The sequence below is a fragment of the Erpetoichthys calabaricus genome, chromosome 4 (genome assembly GCF_900747795.2).
Source record: "Erpetoichthys calabaricus chromosome 4, fErpCal1.3, whole genome shotgun sequence".
Classification (NCBI taxonomy): domain Eukaryota; kingdom Metazoa; phylum Chordata; class Cladistia; order Polypteriformes; family Polypteridae; genus Erpetoichthys; species Erpetoichthys calabaricus.
Genome location: NC_041397.2, coordinates 77,981,492 through 77,995,786, shown reverse-complemented (window position 1 = coordinate 77,995,786; position 14,295 = coordinate 77,981,492).

Genomic DNA, 14,295 nt, shown 5'->3' with positions numbered 1-14,295 from the left:
TGGCACATGTGTATGGGTGCCATTCTCATCCCTACCACCTTCTCCGTCACCTCCTCTACCTCTTCATATCTTAAATCATTCTTGAGGCAGATTGAAGACGTAAGTGCCTGCTTAAGTGAAAGATTAAAGAAAACATACTAAGTAATTGCAACATAAACACTGAATTAATCAGTTTTAACACGAAAAGATGCCGACGAAAGAAGACAAGAAGCAGGCCACTAGGGTGGAGAAAAGAAGAGCTGCTCAGGAAGCAGCAAGCACATCAACCTCTGAGGTAAACGAATGCTAAATGTACAGAGAAAGAGTATGAAAACTAGGAATGCTCAAGTCAAGTGTATTCACTGCACATATTCGTGCAGTGCGCCGTTACTGGTTCTTCAATAAATTAGTTCATAAAATAGTAAAGAAAAGAATCAAAATTCAATAAATAGTTTAAATGCAAAGTTAAAATCAATATCAGCCTTTTCATATTTTCATTCTACGGCATCCCACTTGCATCTTCCTTGCTCTTGCCATGTTTGTTCAGCAGGCACGAGATGCCCCTGAACCCGGTCTTCTTGGCTTCCTCTTAGCCAGTAACCCACCGAGAGTCCAATAGTCCACCTCTCTCTCTCCGTTCAAACCTCCCCCACAGAGCCCTGTCTCCATCTCACTCAGCAGGTTTGCATTGCCTTCCTGTGGAATGCACTCCACTGGTTCTCTCTACTAATTATTGTCTCTGTCTTTCATTTCATGCCCTTTTTTTTTTACCTTCTCTATGTCCCTGAGTTCAAGTTTTTTTATCCTTATTGTAGGCACTGTACTAATTGACCCACGGAGCCACTAATGAGGGAGTTGCATTGATTCCTCTTTCACCTGTGACTAATTAATTATTCCATTCCCACATTAAGCTCTTTGCGGCCACACATCTTTTCTTTACCTACACTCATGAATCTGAGTGGCACTATTTTTAAAAACTGCACCCCATTGTTTTACCACAGCTCCATGTCACACCGTACCACATTCTCACCTTCGTTCATCCCCACCCTTTCTCATATTAAAAAGCTTGCTCGTGTTATTCTTGATAGATTTTATCTCATCTTTATCTGACTGTTCTCACTCAGACGCGAAGCAGTAAGTACATAACGTCTGTTTTGTTCAGTCTTCACTGACTTTCTGTCTCTTCCAGGATATTGTAAATATGTCCTGTTGCCAGTTTTGAATTCTTTGTACTGCCTTTCAATGGAGCAGTTTATAATAGAGTACATGAAATGTGAAGTGTAGGTCACACATAAGTTCATCAAGTCTGGTTCATTGATTCAAATCAATTAATTTCAATTTAGTTGTTGTAAATCACTCTTCATTGAGTTCAGGCCTAAAGTACTATCACAAGTTCACGGGCAATTATAAACTTTAAAAATTATATAACAAGTATGCATAAAGGCACAGATTTGTATATACACTGAGGAATTTGCAAACTGATTAATATAAATGGAAATTAACAATATCTGTCCATTAACATTATTGTTGAAATATGCCCAGAGGACAGGAAAAGAAAAACTTCTTGGAGATCAATGTACAGTAATAACAAACAAAGTCAAATGACAGAGTAAGATACAGTCACAGTCTACAGAGCTGTAAGCCAACTGGCGGCCCACCCCCTCCTGGGAATGTTAAAGCCCACTGAGGTATTCCTTGAGTGATTTTGGGTTATACAAGACATACATTGTTGTTGTTGTGTAAGTACAGGTAAGTACAGTACAGTGCAGTTTAAATTCCTTTAACTGTTTATGTGCTTTTCTAATGCTTCCTATTTTAGTGTCTTTATATTTTTCTCAGCTTACTTTGACTGTCTGTTTGAACCTTCCCAGTCTCCATTTTAATTTCATCATAGCTACAAGCTGACACTGCTCTTGATCAAAAAGTATATTATATAATATTATGAAGGATACCCCTCTGCACTGTAAGTCCATGAGCTCACAGCTGCAGTCGACCCAAAATTCTCCTGAAATATCTAAGATATTATTCTACAGTAATAAAGAACTACTGCTTCAGAATGTCATCCTACCATTCTGGCCACATGTAGTCCCCTATATTTGGTGGTAAATCCAGTCTCATTTGTCTATTCCCTTATAAAAAAATTCTGTGCTTGGTTCAGCTGTAATATGTAAGGACAACCACTTGGCTGCTGGGTTCATCTAAAGGGTCTTATGCTTTCACTCCTAGTTGAACATAAACATAATTTTCTATCTGCACATTCCCCATAAAGACATTCTCAAAGGCCTCAGTGAGCATAAACCATCTGCATTTCAGCACAAAGAAAATGGAATCACTTTGATTTTTTGGGCAAATACAGAATCTTTACTTCTTCTTGCTTAATCAGAGATCTTGCAAACTTATCACATCCATTTCTGACCAGCCAGGAGTCAATATCAATTCATGTACAGAGAACGGTGAAATTCTTTCATGCGTGCAATAACTCAACCTTAGTCTATAAAGCATCACCCAAAGTCTGTGTCACTAGTTTTTATACTGAAGTATTTAGTACTGTTTTCTCAGCTTTTATTGAATTAACAAAATTCTGTTTTTAATGATCTTCCTGCAAATGATATTATAACAGGTTCAGCATAATGCACCCAAATTCTTCATTCTTCACTCTAACCACATTACCCTAATGTTTACTTGCATACAATGGCTTCCTGTTTGACACTTCTACAGACTTAATACACTATGTGTTACAAAATCCTAGTGTTATTGTGTCCGCTGTCGACTCTACTTAAAATTTTTCGTTATTTGAGATCATATAATGCTAGTTCCGTCACTCGTAATAACTCCCATGAAGTAAGTGCTCTCAGTAAGTGCTTATTCAGCTTTGTGGGTCATACCTTGTTGACCTCTCTTGCCAAGCATCTTTGTCAGGCTGCTCATATTAGATATGAAAATAAATATGTTGTCTCAGGCAAAGATATCAAATAATCCTTCCTATTCATAGTAATAATAAAGTATTGTTCTACTGTATGCTAATTTGAACTTTTAGCTATTAAATCTCTATGATGCACCTCTCAATTCAACCTCTACTATTTCTTTGTTACTTTTGCTATTTATCCTTTTTCATAATTTTATGATTTAAACAAATTTATAGTGTAAAACTCCTTTTGATGATACCGGCTTATAAAATGTGTTTGAAATATGTACCATCTCCCAGCATTTTTTGGTACAACATATCATTAGGGGATGTGCATTGGTTTGTCTGTAAGAAGGTTCTGTCAACTTTAAATAATAACTCACTTTAAAAAAAGACGCTAAAGCATGTTTGTGCTTTTTCGTTTTGATACTTATTATGTGATGTTCCCTGATTATATGGTTATGCTTTGTAATAGCCCATTGTGTCAAGGTGTTGTTGCAACTAGTAGTTTGAAGGTAAATATTTGAAAGACTGACTTCTGTGCTTCCCAATAGTAAATACGGAAAAAAAGATGCATATAAAATAATAATTGAGCTGGGAAGCAACTTCACATCTATGTGATCCTTAAAAGAAATGTTCTGGATACTATGAAATACCTAGTGTGTCTGATCCCTTTGTTTCTTTGAGGGAGGCAGTCAGCTCCTGTTGATTTACAACGCCATTTATGTCTTAGACGGATTCTGATTAGAATGAAGTGAGTTAATTTTATGAGGAGGTAGTTGTCATTGCAATATAATCGGCTCTTTAATGGTGTGTAAGCACATGTCAATATGATTGTGTCCTCTTGTTGTTTTTATTAGCCCCTAATGTGTTGTCAATTTTTTTCTTGTATTGATGTATTTTGGTAATAGAGTGTTGGCATATACAACACAGCAAAGCTCAAATTACAGCAGTGGCAATCCCTTTTTCTTTAGTGAATTACTCTACTGTATTAGCACACTCTGCTAAAAGAGTGAATAATTATTTTGTAGATTTTTCACTCATCGTTGTTTTCTTTTATCTGGTAGCATCTATTTTTCTTTGCTTAAATTCCCATCTATGTGTTACAATAAAAAGGTATATGATGAAATTAAAAATAGGAAAATGTATATAACTCCAGTTGGTAGTAAAAAAAAACCTTGCATTTACAAAAATAAAGAAATAAAGAATCACATGCACATTCTTCCAAATTAAAACAGATTTCAAAAGGTTGGTATTCAGTAGTTAAATCCCAATAATAATATACATTATAGTTACAACATAAAATGAAATAATTATGACAAAACTACATAATTTATCTTGCAACTAAAACCAACAGATAATGTTGAAATTAAGTTCTATCATAAACAAGCAATGTATTGACAAAAAGATCACAAATGCAATATCAACTAGGGATACAGGTTCTTTAGAATTGTTATGACTGTAATAAATACTTCAGTTTTCCACAAAAATAGTGCATAGAAAAGAAAATACATCTTTTAAACACACAAATATAAAACATTGAAAATAATAAAGAGACTTTAACATAAACATCTTATCATAAAATTTCATAGAAACTACAGTATAATATTAAAAATATGAAGTGTGCACAATTTATAACACCAAAACAATAATCACAGACCATGTCTACAGTTACAGCAATATAGACTTCAGTATATAAAAGTAATAACTTTGTTATACATGTGCCTTATTTCAGGAAAACAATTTAGCATCGTTATCACACCAGCCGACAAAGGAGGCACAACTGTTGTATTAGACAAGGAATAATACACCACAACAATGGAAGAAATGCTTTCTGACACCAACACTTATCAACAGCTGAATAATGACCCAACTAAGACCACACTTAACAAAATAATCACCAATCCATAATAACAACCGCCTAGACGCACAGAATTATTATTAAATTAAATCCAGCGATGCTAACTGCCCTGAATTTTGTGGAGTCCCAAAAATACATAAAACACCTCTGAAATTCAGACCAGTGGTCAGCCTAATAGGTGGACCAACTTACAACTTATCAAAAAGACTTTTTCAGATGCTCAAACATTTAACTTATGACTCAGAATATTCTGTGAACAACACCAAGTTGGCCTTGCAACGCCTAAAAGATGTATCAATCGTTGAGGACAAGCGCAGTCTCATTTGATGTCATATCATTATATACTATGATTCCAATCCATCTGGCCACAGAAACACTACTAATAAGACTGAATAATGACCCCACCATAAAGACAAGAACAAAGCTGTCCACTAAAGACATAATGCACCTAATATCACTTTGCCAGAAAAGTCAATTTCATTTCAACAGAAAATACTACATTGAAAAAGAAGGCATGCCGATGGGATCGCCGTTATCAGGACTTCTGGCAGAACTGGTAATGCAGTGATTCGAAAACGTGGCACTATCTCAGTTCACACCCAAAATCTGGATACGCTACATAGACGACACATTCGTCATATTAAAAAACGACCAGCTGAATGATTTCTACAACCACATTAACACAATATTCCCTGCAATCCAATTCACCATGGAAAAAGAAACAAACCAACGCATCAATTTCCTGGACATCTCCATTGAAAGAAGTAATGACTCCACCCTGATTTCAAGTGTCTACCGTAAGGAATACTATTCAGACAAGATATTACACTTCGCCAGTAATCACCCAGCATCTCATAAATGGAGCTGTATTAAGACTTTATTCAGAAGAATTAACACCCATTGTAATAGAAAGGAGACAAAAACGAACAAAAGACGCTATCTTTTCCATCTTTTCACTTCAAACAGCTACCCAAAGACATTCATTAAACAATGCCTACACAGGAGATGCCAGAGAACCCAGCAAACAGTCGACTCCAATCTGACCCCCCATCCCACCTGGCACACACTTCCTTATCATCACGGAGTGTCAGAAGGTGCAGCATGTATCCTGTCCAAATCGGGCATCAGAATAGCACATAAACCAATGAACAATCTGCGCACTGTCCTTTTTAATGCCAAAAACAAGAAATTGGCAGCAGAGACACGAAATGCAGTTTATAGCATTCCGTGCAGTTCTTCCTCAGCGATATACATAAGAAAAACATCAAAAACAATCGCAACACGTATACAGGAGCATCAAAACACTGTCAGAAGGAAGGACTCACAATCACTGATTTATATGCACACAAATTCAACCGGACACACATTTAACTGGGACAATGTACAAGTAAGATTTAAGGCCAGTACTAAAAGTGCCAGAGAGCTGGCTGAATCTTGGCTATCAAACGAAAACACCATTAACAGACATTTGGACATGAACCCAGCATATGCAAACTCATAAATAAAACTTTACGACCAACACCCTCCTAACCCTACCTATATATATAGTGGTAAATCACCCCTTGACACAGACAGACACAAGGACACACAAAGTCCAGAACACACCCAATTATTTTGCCTTCTTTCTTCACACAGCACACATTGCACAAATCACCAACAATAATACTCTCTGTCCTTTTCTTACTCTTTCTTTCTTTTCTCCTGATGCTTCCACTCCTCTCCCGCAAGCTTCGCCCTCTTACACCCGACTCTGGCTCCCTGAATGGAGTGAGGCGGCCCCTTTTATGGCACACCCGTATGTGCTCCAGGTGCTCCCTGATGATCTTCTTGCAGCACTTCTTGGTGTGGTGGAAGTGCTGTATGGACACCCGGAAGCACTCCAGGTGGGGCCTGTTCCTCTTCTGGTAGCACTTCCTGGTGTGGCGGAAGTGCTGCCATCCAGGGCTCCGGTATCGTCCAGGCGCCTTCTGGCAGTGGCCACAGACCCCAACAGAATCCATGTTCCTGATATAATCCAGGGGGGCTGCCCTCTTGCGCCCTGGGGAAGATATTGCCCCTGTTCCGGTCCTTCCCTCCTCCAGGCGTCCCGGTGGGGCAAGGTCCCCGGTCGTCTGCCACTATATATATATATATATATATATATATATATATATATATATATATATATATATATACTTGCAAGTCACTTTTTTAGGAACAACTTGCTAGTACCCCCTTTTGCCTTCAGCACTAACTAATTCTTCATGGCATAGATTCAACAAGTTGCTGGAAACATTTCTCAGGAATTTTGGTCCATATTGACATGATAGCCTCACACAGTTGCTGCAGATGTGTTGGTTACACATGCATGGTGCAAATCTTCCATTCCACCACATCCCAAATGTGCTCTATTGGATTGAGATCTGGGGCCTCATGTATAAACAGTGCATATGCACAAAAATGTTATATATGCCCGTTTCCATGCTCACTTCAAGATGTATAAAAACTAAACTTTCCACAAAGTCACACACATTGTCACGACAGCCTCACACTTTGCGTTCGCACGTTTCTGCTCGGTTTTGCAAACTGGTGGCACCCAGTGTCAAAGCAGTACCACTGTGTGATTTCCATTCTTAATATAAACATCCTTCTCAAGCTTCTTTTCTTATTTCAAAGCATCCCCAAAAACATTAACAAATGTTTTTTTAAGAAGTTAAATTCAATCATAGCCTAGAAATATCCACACATCCAAAGATCAACTCTACAATGATAAAGTAGAAGGGAACATGGCACTACCTAACTTTACTGGAAACATTTGTGGATGGTAGTTGCTGTTGCATTGGTACTTAAAAAGTCTATTTTGCTCAGCCCCAATATGCAACTATTGCAATCTGTGACTTCCTGAATGCTCTGTCACACCAAAAAATCCTGTTTGTATGCCTATTGTTGTTGATGGGTTCCTTGAGTAGAGGTAGGAGACACTTCTCAACCCTCTTTGAAGGTAGATATTGTACATTATTTATTACAGCTGCAGAGGTATGGATGTGAAAAATGTTCTAGTCTTCAATTCTACTGACAAATTTTAATGTTCTCCTATAGTACTGGGGTGTTGTACTGTGTTAGCCATTATGAATGTAGAGAAAAGCCAAGCAAAATGACACCTTTTATTGGCTAATTAAAAAGATTACAATATGAAAGCTTTCGAGGCAACTCAGGCCGCTTCTTCAGGCAAGATATAATCATGTTTTCCTAATAAAGCTGAGCATAACTGGACATCACGCATTGGGCAGATTCTGTCAGAATCAGATGTATTGGTTAACATTGCATACAATGGCACATGCAAGTATAACTTGTTTCAACAGTTACTAGTTTTTCTTCCTATTACTTTTTTATGTTGCATGCGGTAGCAGAACCATCATCATTACCGTTCCACATGCATGTCAGTGGTGACATAAGTTCATAGGCAGCAATCACCATTTTGATAATCCACAGATATTAAAGTGTTTCACATCCAACCAAACTGTGCTTAAATTTAGATATAAATTTAACAAAAGCTACTTTGTTTGGAGTTTTCAATTGAATTGTAGACTTATTATCATGATTTAAGAACAATCTATGACTCTGTGTCTCTTTTTTTCTGCCAAAACATTTCAAAAGAGCTAATTATTGAATTATCTAGGGTTGTCATAGCAACTTTACATGCCATTGTGGACACTGAGGGCCTACCACACCATCACAGTCTCTAATTAAATGGTTTTAGACAGAGAGAAATTCCCTGAGTGGAATCCTGCAACATTGCCTTGTGATTCAAGTGTGTAGGCAACTGAACATGTCTTTATTAATGAGGGTGGCAATACAAGACTGGCAGTAGGACACTCAATTAGTGATAGCAGATGTCTGGGACAGTGCTTCCCTAAATAAAGGGAACCTAAAGATATCTTTACAGACTTGACCATTTAAAGGTTACTCAGGGGTGCATAGACAATGGAAACTGATAGGTGTTATTTTAAATTGTAGCTATAGAGAGTATTCTGCCACAGGAAAAAATTAAGCAGATTTTTATGAACAAGGATTGGGAGGAAAAAAAAATTAGCAAAGTTTGTTGACCAAAATGAAAGTCTATCTGTTGTTAAGTAGTCAAATGAATCAAAGCACAGAGTCTAAACCAAGAAAATGTGCTAATAACAGTCAAGGTTTCTATTCACAAACTTGGATAACCAGAACTTGCTGACCTCCATACCTTCTAATCCATGGCATCAGATGTTATGACCTTTGGTAGCTCTGTGCAGCAGTATGGCTACCAACAAAACATAGCCAATCCCAAAATAGTGATGCCTATGGAATTCAAAATGTAATAGTATAGAAGAATGTAAAAAATCTTTAAATAAACATAAAACTCTTGAATGAACCAAAAATTCCAAGAAGAAATGAAAAACTAAGCTATAAAGAAGTTGTAACAAAAGCAAATCATATCAGAGGAATAGCACTGACTCCATAAGAGATTCTGGTGTTTGGCTCAGAAGTAACCCTGGAATGATGCTTAAAGGCCCCACCGCTTTAGTCCAACACTTCAGTTGAAATATGAGGTTCCATGGCTGAAAACAGAGAGATCTGGCTCTACACCAAGGAACAGATAGATAGAGGGAAGGAAATAAAAAGGTGAGTGCATGGAAGTGATAATGCGAACTTGGAAAGTTGGGAGTCCACCCACCTGACGGCCAAGGAAATAGCTTGATTTGGAATGTTTAGTGCAGTATTGGGAATTTCTTTACTCACCGTTGCTTGTTATGTTTTTTGTTCTTATAATTTCCTTTTATGTTTTGATTTTTTGGTTAAATAAGCCATTATTTATTTATCAATATGGACTTCATTTAGAATTTTTTTGGTGTCGTGTGACACCAAGTTGTGCTCTCCAGTTACACAGATATTATTATCCATTAACAATTAAAAACTAAACAGAACAAATTCATTTATGGCAAGTAAATAATACATAGTCGTAATATGATTGTTTTTGGCCCTGCTAATTTATTGTATATTACTCTGTTAATGGAATGGAGAAGCACAACTGAGGTGCTAGAAATGTCAGGATCAGCTGAGACGTTATCTCAAATTATTCTAATTAAACAGAATCCTACAATTGAATACTGCTGTAAATTAGTTTCTTTAGGTTAACTGTGTTCCTTTTTTATAGTTGTTTTCTCAGATAGTTATTGCCTATATTTGCAGTAACAGATTGGTTGTGCATAATTCAAGAGCACAAACTGTGGTTTGCTAAGCATCACTTCAGTTGATCATCTAGTACTAGAATTTCATTTCCCTCTGTTTCTATGTTTTTTCTAAGTCTTAAATAACAATAATAGAGCTCAATTGGAATACATATGCTTGTGCATCATAATTTAATTGTTTTTGTGCTTGGTGTACTTTTGTCAAATGTAAACTTCATTAAGTTATGATGAAGCAAAAGCATACTTTACAATATGATACTTTACAAGGAAACTTGAACTTACAAAGCTACGAGTTTTGTTAATTTGAGGCAGACTTAAGGCAGTTAATCCCCAATTTTCAAAAGAAAAATTTTCCAAAGTTCAGAAGAGTCTCAAACATTTTTAATCATTCAACAAAAATATAAATTTAATATATGGTAATATAAATATATAACTATTCACAAAGATAGTTATACCATTGTTCCTCATATCCTTTATAGATATGTTATGTGTGTTTACAAGTACTTGTAAAATTATCCTTAAAAACATATTTCAATGTGTTTATTTTAAAAAAACTGTAACCTGATCTGACACTTTTTCAGATGATATGAGTGATGGTTAAAGATTAACAGGTGTTTAATGTCTTCTAGGACTCATCATGTCTCAGCAATGGAGAATTTGTATCTTTCCGTAAAACCACATCACTCCTGTTTTAAGTGAAAATCCCTCTGTTTTCGGTTTAGACAGTATGTTATGTATATCATATTTGACTATCATGTATCTGTATATATGAAGTACATGTTTTGTTCTACTTTACATCAGACAGGGCTTTCTCACAGAAGTACATTAAAGAAAGAAATGATGTTAGAGCTAATGCAAATGTCAGAAGAGATCAAACAGAATACAAATGCTCCAAGCAGGCTTTTTTAAAAGTCGTAATCATGAGTGAAGTAGGTTCTGTACTCAATAAAAAAAGAACAAATAGAAATGAGAGATGTTTTACATGCTATTTTAAGGTGAATATTAAAAGAGAAAAGCTTGAATCGTCTTTATTTTCTAAGTTATACTAAATCTAAAAACAATGACATTTTCTGAAGTGTCCACTTTTAAAACCAATTTACACTGCCGTAAATATTTCCGTTTATGTTGTCATAATCCAATCAAGCGAGATAAAAAATGAAAGAAAAGAGTATTTTTTATGGCCTTCAGGATCACTGATGTTTTCTGTAGGAGCAATCAAAGTGCTTGGCCAAATTGTGCTCAAAGCTAATAGTCACTGTAAGAAAATATTGGTTATGCAGAAAGTTAGGCACTCTGTGTTAAGGTCAAGTAGCTGTTAAAATCAGGAACATTTAGACAAGGAGGAACCAGAATTTACATCATGAGATAAAGAGCCCATCTAAAATTTGCACTGCCATAATGTCATGGGTCACATGGCACTTGCATCAGGTACCTAGCAACCATGAGGCATCATAGAGCCAATGTTCATAAATTCAAAAAACAGAATGGCTGCAAATGTGGAGAACCAAACACTCAACATGCCAACAAAATGTCAAAAGCATAAAAATGATAAAAGCAAAAGTTAATATAATAACATTACATATTTGTCAAAACCAAAGATGTTACCACAGGGTTCAAAATCCTGATTCTTAATTGGTTTACAAAAGCTGGCACCTGCTGGAAAGAATAGGCAGAATTTTTTTTTCTTTCTTTCAGAAAGCCTGAATAACTCTATGTGATGTGCTGAATGAACATATTGTATTTTTGCAGTATATATGTGTAGCAACAGCATGATCAAAAATGAAACAAAATAAAAGAAAGAAAACAAAAGGAATCCAAAAAAAAGAAGAAAATAAGAAAAAAATGAAACACCCACACAATGGAAAGTTATACAAAAAGAAATCCAGCAAGCTTAAAAGATGCCAAATGCATTGATGATTTTAGGGATTATTATAATAAACAACTCTATGTCTTCTACCTATTCAGTCATTGCAGGTGTAAGTGATTATCTAATTTGCAATGCATTCCTTAGAAACACCCAATGCCTGTCAGGATCTAACCTGTATATAAAAGCTAAATACCCAATATGATAACATAATATTTAAAAGTGAGCTTTCATCTAATACATATGCATTTGTTTTTGATAAGGCATATGAATCTTCTTATTGCATGCTAATAAAATTCTTTGCGGGGATGGTTACCTTACATAACATCATGATTACATTCTGAGAATTATTTAATTTGCTATAGAGGAGCTATTGGTATGTGTTTTAACATGGGAATTGTTTTGGGTATATGTTTCTTTAAAAAAAAATCCCTTATATGAAATGCATAGATTCATTTCCTGGAAACCTATAGTTATACCTTTCAGATATATAGTTCTCAGTTGCAATGCATTTGTACCCAGGACTATAGTCCACCAGCTTCTGTAAGTATTTCTCTCTCTCAGACTTTACCTAGGCATGACTGTAACTGTACCGTATGTTTTAGGGGAGTTCCTTCTCCCTCACCTTTTAGTGACCTACAGTAGTAGTACAGTACAGTACACTTCTCTTAACAGAGTCTGTGGTTCTGTCCTGCCAACTGGAGATGACTGTGGTACTTTTAGTGTTAAAAGTGTATCTGTCCCCAAAGTAAGTTCAGTGAAAAAAGCCATTGATTTAAAAAACAAAATAAGTTATGTTTTTTTTTATTATTACAGTGTTGCCAGATTTTAATTCAGCACCCCACATTTAAAAAAACAAACCTGCAATTTGTAATTGTTTTTTTTTTTTTTTTTTGCAGACCAATGTATTTGGAGCTCATTCAAACTAAAAACTCACTCTTTACACCAGAGATGGAAATATTGTAATACACTCTGCACTCAGAAGCAGTGCTCGTGAAACTAATGTTAGAAGCAGTACACACTCAGAAGCAGGGGTTTGAAGCACTCTTTTGAAGCAAGTCAGAGCTAGAACACACACTAAAACCAGCCAGGAGCAATTGTACAAAATTGCATCAAAAGAAGAGATGGGAGATTTAGTGAACTGCCGTAAATTATGACAGCTGTTCTTACCACTGAAACAGAGCAATTCCTAAGAATTCTTTACTTACAATACCCCAGAGTCTCTAAAACATTTCACTTATCACTGTGAGTACTGTCAGATAGCTGCTTCCTTTTTTTAGAGCATTCAGCTCAAAATTGTCCCTTAAAGAAACTGTACAGACAATTATCATAAAATGTGAGATGTTACAAATACACACGAACATAGTGAAACATTAGCCAAAAAGCAAGCAAAACTTTCTTTAGTCCTTAACACAGTTAATTTCTCTTCACTACTTAGCAAGATTTTAGTCCCCATTACATTAGGTAAACACTTCATTTTCTGACCTACATATACAACAATTACTCTACATGAGCTCCATCAGTAGACCAGCTCTCAACTAACACAGAAGGGATCATACATGAGAGCTCAAGCAAGTAATTTGTTCTTTGCTGAAGCTTTTTTCTGCTGAAAAGTTTCACCTACAGTCACTGGGAACTGACAGCTTCTTATATCTAAGTCCAGATTGAAAATCTCATGAAAATCTCAAGGACCTATCCTGTTAGCAAGGGGAAAGTTAAAATTCAGTGTAGCACTCATACAATCTCCATGCTGCCCTTTTATTATTTAGAATCCAGCTAATCAGAAGCACTCATTTTTTTTTAACAGAAGGACTACAAAATAAGCAGCTTGAACAAAGAGAGAACATAGTGCTTCACAAAGATAGCATTCCTACCTGGATGTGAACTTTGGACTAACAACCTTTAGAACAGCAATAGGAAATACCTGCACTGTACTTGTGTGAAAATGACAGTGATCATGGAATAGGTATGGCTCCATAGCAGATAAAATAAAATCATTTCAATATACTAAACTACATGGCTAATTTATATAATTTTGAAATGTACTTGAAATACTCAGGCAGTACTTATTGCAATTGTATGACCATTTTTTCTTTTTAAAATAACAAAGGCTATGCTTTGACAAAAACACCTTCTACTTTGAGAGTCGGCATTAATAGGTTTTGTATAGTGCTGACCTTCTTAATTTTGCATGACAGTAACACACTATTGCCCTTAGAATTCATAAAGACACTCACCTCTAATCGTAATTTAAAATGTTACACTCAAATAAGTGATTACAATGTAAAGCTTTTACATAAGGTTATATACATGCAAAAAGCTGGAAGGTTCTTGAAAAACAATTCAACAAAATCATTTTGCTGCAAGGTTACAGGGAACTGTGTAGCAGATTGCTAATAAAGACAAACTTTACCCTACATCTGTTTCTCCATTTGATTAGAATAAATAAAGAGTAGTCAGTGTATAAATTGAATCATGCCTA